This window comes from Fukomys damarensis, unplaced genomic scaffold (genome assembly GCF_012274545.1).
Source record: "Fukomys damarensis isolate Sample0158 unplaced genomic scaffold, DMR_v1.0_HiC HiC_scaffold_24, whole genome shotgun sequence".
NCBI classification, from domain to species: domain Eukaryota; kingdom Metazoa; phylum Chordata; class Mammalia; order Rodentia; family Bathyergidae; genus Fukomys; species Fukomys damarensis.
The window spans coordinates 31396237-31407336 of NW_022900936.1; the positions used below are offsets into that span (position 1 = coordinate 31396237).

At 35.9% G+C, this 11100-nt stretch overlaps 1 pseudogene; it reads right to left on the reverse strand.

The window, feature by feature from the left end:
• Positions 1-8380: 8380 nt before the first annotated feature.
• On the reverse strand, positions 8381-8856 carry LOC104847482 (annotated as a pseudogene).
• Between the last annotated feature and the right edge of the window lie 2244 nt (positions 8857-11100).

The window sequence follows — 11100 nt, forward strand, 5'->3', positions numbered from 1 at the left end:
AGGCCTGTGTCACCATGCCTGGCAGTGATGGGATCTTGAGACCAAAATTGTTGAGCACTTTTACAGAGGTCATTATAGATTTTCTTTTTGTGTAGTGTTAAAGGAAAGAGGGTAGGAAAGCCGATGGTATGTCTTTCCCCTTGGGTGGAGCACATCAATTAGGCTGCACTCCACTGTAGAGAGCCACATGGTCTCTGGAAAATGGAGCAAAGACTCGAGGAAACACAGCCCTCCCTACCTGACAGCCACTCTGCTCTGACTACAGCACTCTGCTCTGAAAAGAGGAGCACAAATCCTTAGAGGAAACATAAATGTCACTTCAAAAATTTCCAATTATAACAACAATCACTCTTTTGAAAAGGTATTTAAATTATGTGAAAGAAAAAGCCTTGGTTGAGGTTCCTACATTCATGTTCTTATAATCCTTATAGGGCCCATTAAAATATCTATATGATAGATTATTAATTCTTTAATTAACATAAGCCTTCTCTAAAGAGTGAGAAAAGAATGCTCAACAAATATGAACACTGACTACTAAACAGCACTATAAAGGTCATGGAGAGTAATATATCAGACAGTGCAGGGACTGCCATGGAGTGCTGTACAGGTTGCACACTGAATACAGCTGGCAGGTACAGAACTTGTGAGGGTTTTTAGTCCAGCCATCTCTTCTTAGAAAACTATTCATCCTGACACTGCACTGTTTCTCATAAAAGATGATTCATTTATTTAGGAAAAAAGCTTGAATTTATCCAATTTTCCCAGTGGTTCCATATATGCCATCAGCAAATCAGTCTGTCCAGTCCATGAAGATAGACATTATTTGAACATGTTTACTGTTCTACCAGGAACCTAAATTAGTTGGTGATGCACAGTGAAAGCTCAATAGATATGTGTTGTATGAATACACAAAAACACTGAACCACAGTTTGACATGTAACTGGAAAGATGCTTATCATGGTGTAGTCAGGTCTCTGTCCTTGACCCAGAGCCAGTCAATGTTTTTGCTAATGCCTTAGCTGCAGAAAGAGAAATCCTGCTCACCTGCGCAGCCTCCTCTGGAGCCACGCCATTTCCAGTGGGCACCACTGATTGGCTCACACACAATGGCCAGGAGGGTAGCCCCACCCACCGCTATTAAATCCCCTTGCTGAGCAAGTCCTAGGACACACTCTGCAGAGGCTAGGTGGGCTATAAAGGGTGATGATTGATCCTATTATGTTTCTGATTGTATTGATAGGATAAAGGACAGGGTTTGATTTGATGAGCTGTTTTCTCAATTATGAAAATGAGAATGGCTATAAGTCATTAGAGAATCAAAGGCTGGGATGCAATGATATCAGGAAGATTTAATGACCCAGAGATTGAATCAAGGTCAACCCAACAGCAAAAATAAAGATGAGAAAACAAAGACACAAAGCAAGCCACAAAGACAGACTTCCACTCCACCAATGGCAAACAGTAAGGAAAAGGAAGATGAAAAATCAGATAGTGAACCTTCAAGACACTCAGAACTCACAACACATGAAGTAACAAAAACTGATCAATAAAGCTCTAGAAAAATTCAAAATGGAAATTATTTACCAGTTAACCATAGAATGGTGAGCAAAATGAAAGACATTATTCGAGAATCCAGAACAGAAACTGACAAAAAAATAGATGAGTTGGGGAACATAATAGATACCATGAAGGCCCAGAATAAGAAAGCAATGGAAAAAAATGAATGCCCAACATAGGAAAGAAAGAAATCCATTAAACACATTCAAACAAATATCCAGGAGCTTAAAAACTCTATTGAAAGCATAGGCAACAGAATAAAAGATTGTAAAGATAGAATCTCAGATGTAGAAGATAGGATAGCAGACAGTAACTATGAAAAGAGAGGTCTTTTAAAAACAGCCAGGGAGCATGAGAAATCGATCCAACAATTCCTAGATGATGCAAAGAAGAATAACATAAGACTGATAGGAATCCATGAAGTAGAAGGAGAAAATACAAATCACTTTAAAAAGCTCTTCACAGAATTAATGACAGAAAACTTCCCAAACAGAGGGGAAGAATTAGACATACAGATAAGCGAGGCATATAGGACACCAACTAGCCAAGATCAAAAAAAACCTACACCTAGACATATAATAATCAAGATCCCAGAAACCCAACAGAAGAACAAAATACTACAAGCATTAAGAGAAAAGACACAAATCACATGCAAAGGAAAGCCCATCAGAATCACAGCAGACTTTTCAACACAAACCCTCAGGTCAAGGAGAGCCTAGAGTGAGGTATTTCAAGTCCTAAAAGAAAACAACCTACAACCAAGACTGATGTATGCTGCAAAACTCTCAAAATGGACGGAGAAATAAGATACTTCCATGACAAAGAACACCTAAGAAACTACATGAATACTAAATGGGCACTACTAAGAATTTTAAACAATATTCTAGAAAAAGACAATTAAGATCACAACACCAGGAGGCCCAACAGAGCAAATCAAATAGCCAAGTCTAGAAACTAAAAAGAGAGGACAAAAAATAAAAAGAGTCAACAAAAGGTCAATAACATGACAATAATAAGTCAGTACATATCAGTTATAACTATCAATGTCAATGGCCTCAATTCACCAATCAAGAGAAATAGATAGGCAGAATGCATTAAGAAGCAAAATCCAACAATATGTTGTATACAAGAAACATACCTAGTGAAAGAAGAAGCACATAGACTGAAAGTGAAAGGATGGAAAACAACTCTCCATGCTACAGGAGCACAGAAAAAAGCAGGGGTAGCAATCTTATTCGCAGACAAAGCAAATTTCAAACCAAAACTGATTAAGAGAGACAAAGAAGGCCACTACATCCTTGTAAAGGGAACAATCCAAGAGGAAGAAATGACAATCATAAACATATATGCACCAAATATAAATGCCCCCAAATATATAAAACAAATGTTAAGTAACATGAAAAACCAAATAACCACTAATACAATTGTAGTGCGGGATCTGAATGCCCCACTTTCAAAAAAAGACAGATCATCTAGGCAAAAAACACTGAACCAAGCTTTCAAACACATGGACTTAATAGACGTCTATTGAGTATTCCACCCCACAAAATCAGAATATACATTCTTTTCAGCTGCACATGGGTCATTCTCCAAGATAGATCACATATTAGCTTACAAAACAGGTTTGAATAAATGCAAAAGAATTGAAGTTATTCCCTGTATATTAAAAGATCACAGTGCAATAAACTGGAGATCAATAGCATAAGAAACCATAGGAACTTCATAAACACACGGAAATTGAACACTCTCTTGAACAATCAATGGATCACAGAGGAAATCAAAGAAGAAATCAGACAGTTTTTACAATAAAGGAAAATGCCAATACAACATACAGGAATCTATGGGACACAATGAAAGCAGTTCTACGTGGAAAATTCATAACATGGAATGCCCACATTAGGAAAACAGAGCAAGCTCAAATAAACAACCTAACGATGACTCTTAGACTCCCAGAAAAACAAGAGCAGGAAAAACCCAAAGCTCAAACAAGAGAGGAAATTATAAATATTAGAGCAAAAATCAATGCAATGGAAACTAAAAAAATGATACAAAAAAATAAATGAATCAAAGAGTTTGTTTTTTGAAAGAATAAATAAAATTGATAAACCCTTAGCAAACCTTATCAAGAAAAGGGAAGGAAAGGCTCAGATCCATGCAATCAGGAATGAAAAAGGCGAAGTCACAACAGATCCCACAGATATCCAGAGGATCATTAATACATACAATGAGAACCTGTACTCTAATATAATGGAAAATACAGAAGAAATGGACAGATTTCTAGATACTTATGAATTACCAAAGTTGAAGGAAGAAGAGAAAAACATTTTTAACAGCTCACTCACAATCAGTGAAACTGAAAATGTAATTAAAAACTTACCAACAAAGAAAAGCCCAGGTCCTGATGGATTCACTGCTGAATTTTACAAGACATTTAGAGAAGATCTACTGCCATTACTCTTCAGACTTTTCAATGAAATTGAAAGAGATGCAATACTTCCAAATTCATTCCTGCAAGCAAATATCACTTTGATTCCCAAATCTGGGAAAGATGTAACAAAAAAAGAGAACTACAGGCCAATCTCATCAATGAATATAGATGCAAAAATCCTCAATAAGATACTAGCAAACAGAAAACAGAGGATCATCAATAAGATCATTCATCCTGACCAAGTCGGATTTATTCCAGAGATGCAAGGATGGTTCAACATACATAAATCAATTAATGTAATACACTATATTAACAAAGTCAAGGACAAGAACCACACGATCCTCTCAATAGATGCAGAAAAGCATTTGACAAAATTCAACACCCATTCATGATAAAAATTCTGCAAAAAATTAGAATAGATGGTCTATGTCTCAAATTAATAAAGGTTATCTATGAAAAACCAACAGCCAACATCATATTAAATGACCAAAAACTGATATAACCTTCATGTTAAAATCAGGAACAAGACAAGGATACCCATTATCACCACTCCACTTTGATATAGTTCTGGAAACATTAGCCATAGCAATTAGACAAGAGAAAGAAATTAAAGCAATAAAGATAGGAAAGGAAGAAGTTAAACTGTCATTATTTGCTGATGATATGATACTCTACATTGAAGACCCAAAAAACTCCATCAAAAGACTTCTCAATTTAATGGACACTTTTGGCAGAGTAGCTGAATACAAGGTCAACACCAAAAAATCAATAGCCTTCTTTTACACAAGTAACAGACTCACTGAGAAAGAAATTAGGGAAACAATTCCTTTCACAATAGCACCCCCCAAAAAAGTGAAGTATCTGGGAATCAATCTAACAAAAGAAGCAAAAGACCTCTACACTGAAAACTACAGCACTCTGAACAAAGGGATCGAGGAGGATTTAAGAAAATGGAAAGATGTCCCCTGCTCCTGGGTAGGAAGAATCAACATAGTGAAAATGGCCATACTACCAAAACCGCTATACAGATTCAATACATTACCAATTGAAATCCCAACACTATACTTCACAGAACTAGAAAGAAGAATCCAAAAATTCATTTGGAACCATAAGAGACCTAGAATAGCAAAAGCCATACTAGGCAACAGACACATGGCAGTGGGTATAACAATTCCCAATTTGAAACTATACTACAAAGCCACTGTGATAAAAAACAGCATGGTACTGGCAAAGAAGCAGACCTGAGGATAAGCGGAACAGATTGGAAGACACAAAAACAACTCCGGATGCACTCAGTTACCTCATCTTTAATAAAGGAGCTGCCAGTCCCCACTGGAGGAAAGATAGCCTCTTTAATAAATGGTGTTGGAAAAACTGGATCTCAACCTGCCAAAGATTAAAACTAGACCCTTATCTGTTACCATGCACTAAATTAAAATCCAGTGGACTAAAGATCTAAACATAAAAACAAAAACACTAAACACTGGAAGATAAGTTAGGCAGAACTCTGGAAGACATTGGCATAGGAAAAGACTTTATGAACAAATCTTTAGTAGCAGAAAAAATCAACAACTGGGATATCATCTTATTAAAAAGCTTCTGTGCTGCAAAAGAAACCATCAACAGAACTAAGAGACAACCTACAATGTCGGGAAAACTTTTTACCAGGTGCTCTTCAGACAAAGGAGTATTATCTAAAATATATAAAGAATTCAAAACAACCAGCCCCCAAATATAAAGACCCATTTCTAAAGTGGGCATCTGAAATGAACAGACATTTCTCAGACAAAGAAATAAAAGCAGCAAGTAAATATTTGGAAACATGTTCCACATCACTGGTCATTCGAGAGATGCAGATGATAACAACACTGAGATTTCACCTCACCTCCCAAAGAATAGCTGCTATCAAGACATCACACAATAACAAATGTTGGCGCGGTTGTGGGGAGAAAGGAACCCTTCTCCATTGTTGGTGGGAGTGCAGATTGGTGCAACCACTATGGAAGTCAATATGGAGATACCTCAAAGAACTAGGATTAGAGGTTCCATTTGACCCAGCCATCCCTCTGTTGGGTATCTTTCCAAAAGAAGTGAAAGAATCATACCACAGTGATATATGTGCACCCATCTTTATAGTGGCACAGTTTATAATAGCTAAAATTTGGAAACAGCCCTTCTGCCCATCAATTGGAAACTGGATAAAGAAGATATGGTTTTTCTATAAAGTGGAATACTACTCAGCCATAAAGAATGAGAAAGTACCTTCATTCATAGTTAAATGGATACATTTTGAGGATATACGTCTAAGTGAGAGAAATAAGGCACACATATGCAAATACTGAATAGTTTCTCTGGTGTGAAAAACTAAAATAGTACTCAAGATCCTAATGAGACAATTAGCAAATAGGAAGAAAAGGACCAAAGATGTAGGGACAGTGAGAAGGATAGGGAAGGGGGAATAAGGGAAAAGGAAAAAAATATGAGAAAATTTAAAAATGGAATTAAATTGTTTGAAGCAGGGAGGGGAGGGTGAAGGGAGGGCATGGACAAGGGAAAAAAATGAGAACCAAGACCTGTCATGCAAAGGTACAAGATCCCAGCAATGAATGTAGCTATATTCTCTACCTAGAATGTACCAATAAATTAAATTAAAAACAGAAAGAGAAATCCTGATAATTAAATTCTCTCATGACCCAAATCTGAGAGGCCTATCTAATGTAGTTGATGACATTATCAAAATTAAAAAGTAAAGGGGGCAGTATAAAACAGAGGCTCAAAGTTTACTGAAACACACTACACATAGGATCAAAAAATCAATTTCATAACTGTGCTTTGTAAAGGCTTGACAGAATGTAGGTTATGTGAAAAATATCTAAATGTTTTTATTGATTAAAATTATGAAAGAAATGAATCACATCAGACAATGCTAAAATTGTTAATGATTAACGAGAGTGAAATTTCCAAACTTAACAGTAAATTAACCAAATGCTATATTTGTTATTCTTTGTCTTTGGTATTGTACCATTTAGATACTACATTTTAAAATCTTTTTTTAAATTTATTTGTTTCATTAGTACATGTTTTCAGTACATGATTACATTTATTATGGGGCATGTGTACATATACACAACACATCTTAATTCTTCCTTGTCTTTTCCTCTCCCTCCCTGCAAGCCTTGTTCCCATCTCCATTTACAAAAGCTCTATTTCAATTTTTTTTACAATATTTTCTTCAAAGTTGTTTTACTTGCCTTCTCTACCCCATCACTTTTTTTTTTTTTTTTTTTTTTTTTTTGCCTTTACCAAAGATCTTTAGTCTCAATTCTGAAGCTGACTCAATTACGAAATGGCAGATAATACATCACTATGAGAGTAAAAGGTCCTACAAACTACCCAAGTCTTTAGGTAGTACTTCTCACTCTCATTGTACGTGATAAATTAATCAATCTGATATATACAGGAGATGAAAGCAAAAAGGGAACAAACATTTTTATAGGCAGATGATCCTATCTAGCTTAAAGGTTAATTTTCAAATTTACATAGTCACAGAACTGTCTAATTCCAGTGAAAATCAAAAAATCAATTCAGAAACACTAAGTCATACAAAATTCAGAATATTAAAAAACTGCAAGTCCTGGTTGCCCAAATACATTCCTCAGGCAAAGGTGAATTTGAAGATGCTGAACAGAACCAAAAGAATGAGAAGTTGAAAGAGACATGTCAAAAATCACCAGTGATGCCCTGGTTTTATAAATGAAGACAGTGAGCAGACAGGAGCTAGTGAAGCTAATATGGTGAGATTAGGTACATGTTATCTAATTCCTAATACTATTTGTAGTTATACTTAAAATACAAGGAAATAAATTTGCAGAAACATTAAGAACATCGATTTAAATAAAACAGTCTAAGACTGATAAAGAGGTAAGAGGTGGAGCCATAAGTACAGCAGAGCAGCACATCACATATCTTTAACAGTCTATTCAGAAACACTACATCCAACTCTCACTTAGAAGAAAATGTTCTAGCTTTAAGTGTACGTATGTTCACTACTCTCCTATACTTTTTCACTGTTTTCCTTTTTCATGTTTCTGGGGCCCAACGTAAGGCCTCATGCCCGTTAAACAAGCACTCTATACTCAGCTACAATCCCAGCACTGGGTTTATTTCACGTTGTATGTAAATTTTAACTGCAGGCCTAAGGAATAAACAAAATCCGTATTTCGATAACTCACAGTGTTTCTATAAAATACACTTTTCGTTGGGAAAAATAAAATACAAATGGATCTACAGAAAGTAAACATTAACTTTGAACAGATTTCAGTGTAGGACAGTTCACAAACAAACCTATTTGTCCTTATTCCCCCATAGCAGTTCAACGTCCAAGCTAAGCATTTTTTAAATCTTTTGAGATTTTATTATGTTGAGATTTATTTTTAATTCCACAGCATCTTCAGCCAAGCTCTGAGCACTTATAATTCTCTGACTAATTGTTGGGAGCTTAGTGAGAAGCATCTGAAACACTGGTGGTGGCAAAGTTTGCTGAAACACCTGCAGCAACTGCTGTGGCTGTCCACACACAGCAATTGCATTTGGCAGATGGTCCACACCCTTCTCACATTCACTTTGATCTAGTATCTCTTCATCAAGCTGTATTTCTTCAAGGAAGAAGTTTTGAGCCCCTTCAGTATCTTCAAAGTCAGGTCACTTGGAAAGCCCAGCTCTCTCCTTGGCAAGATTGTTTCTTTCTTCGTTCACGAAGCCTGTTCTTGAAGTTGGGATCGCTTCATCTCTCACAGTCAAAGTAAATGCAGTACCCAAAGAAGAGAGCCCCACACACACCGGGCAGTGATAGCTCTGTTCCAACCCACCATCTTCTCTCAACTTAAGTGCACCAGGCCAGCACAGGAACTGCAGTCCACAAACCTTGAGAGGAAAGTGCACCGCCCCATAGCCAGAGCCTGCTGAAGAGACAAAGTTGTTTTCCTTTCAGCCCAAGCCCCATCTCTTGTGGCCCTTCCCATTTGAACAAGTTCTTCCTACTTCCTAATATCTATCCTCCCTTTTACCCCTTATTTATACTCTGGGTTTCTCACACAAGTGAAAGAATGAGATATTTAAACTTGTGTGCTTGATTTATTTCACTAAAGACTGTGTTCTTGAGATACATCCATTTACCTACAAATGCCTCGTGTTTATCTTTCTTTATGGCAGAGTAGTAGTTCATTGTATATAAATATTGTTCTTTATCTATTCATCTGTTAAAAGACATTTGGTCAGTTTTCAAGGTTTAGCTGTAATAAATCGTGCTATTATAAACATGGGTGTGTGTGCGTCACTGGAGTATGATGAGTTTAGCTATCTTCAGGAAGATAGCTAGGAGAGGAACCCTGTGTCAACATCTAATATTAGTTTTTTGAGGTATCTTCATATTGCCATCTATAAAGTTTTTCTAGAGGAGTGTTTTTCCACTGAGAGAATTAGGGGAGAAAAACATCCAGCATCTATTTGATCTTTATCAAGCAGTTACACTTTGTACCACTTTCAGTGGAGTTGTTCCACTAATGAGAGGATGCCAAGAACATAATCATGCCTATCAACAGGAGCAGCACTCCCAGGATGCCAACCTGCTGCACAACTTACAAGTATTTGGGCCATCAAGAAAGATTCACAGAATTCCTGGACAGGAAAAGACTTTACTCACATAAGGAAGGGATATCAAAACTGACTTCAGCATCGAGCAATGGTCCTATATGGTCAGCAAGTCTCTTTCCACAGCTAACACAGGGTGATGGTTTGTTGAGAAAAGGCCTTGTTCTTTCCCTGTCAGGAACAGATATAGTAATGGAGTTGCTCAGGTGATATACAAGCATATATTTAAGCAGTAAAAAGGAGGACATATAAATCTAATGGCAGAAAGGATTACACATCAAATCTGCAGATTCTTTTAATAACTGTTGAGATGGGCTCTGATACCACTCATCAATTATTCCTTTCCCCTCTTTCTCAGTTTCCATCAATCCTAACCAAGACTCTAATATTATTAGCATATTCACGAAGTCACTTTACTTACAGAAGGGGCATCCTATCAACAAGGCTATCCAAAAGATGTTTATTAAATAATCTTTTTTTTACAACAGCAATATTGAAGTTATGTACAGAGAACCCCTGAAGCAAACATGTTTTCTTCCTGTCACTTTTAATCATTAGTCTTCTCTAGGGATAGATTCAAAAATTATTTATAAATTCAAAAATCATATTTGCTTCCCCCACAAAGTTCATAGATTAAATTTCCCCAAATAGTAGACTAAAACCATAAGATGAAGAAAAAAAGAGAAGACTGAAATTTTTCAATATTACCTATTTTGATTTATATGCTGTTACTAAACTCATTGAAAATTATAGAAGTAGCACATAGGTTCCATTTTCTTTTAAAATTCACTAGAGAACAATGAAAATAACAACTGTTTTAAGGCACTGAATTCCAAGAAATTTTTATGATTGCATAACATAGAACTACAAAATAGAACTAATCTCACGTCACAAGTACAAACTCAAAATAAGTTCCTGTTCTACAAATATTTCACACAGCAAGGAGTAACTCATACATATCAGGCAATAAATTTACCTGGTGATATAAGTGCAATCTCATCCTAGAGATTCAACCAAATATGAATCCTTTGAAACAAAATAGGAATCAAAATCATTCTCATACTGAAATACAGCAACGAAGTAAAACTTTTACTGTTGTTCTTGTCATTACTTCTTGCAGAATTTGAAACAAAAAATATGAGAAGCAGATGGAAGAAGTATTTCAATCTATAGTAAGATGATAGCTTTTACATTCAGAGATTAAAATCTTTTAAAAGTAGATCAAAAGATACTAGCCAAAAAAAAATAAGGAGAAATTATAGTTTATAATCTTATTATCAGGAGAAGGCAAATTAAATAAAGATTCTCTATAAAGTTAAAGACTTTGAATCAAAAACAAGATACAAAACTAATACAGATGTCCCTAATAACATAGGAACAACTACTATTATACAGCAGTTACAGTAGATGCAAGGAGAAATAGAAATTTCTAGCAAGAGGAGACTAACATATATCTTTTAATATAA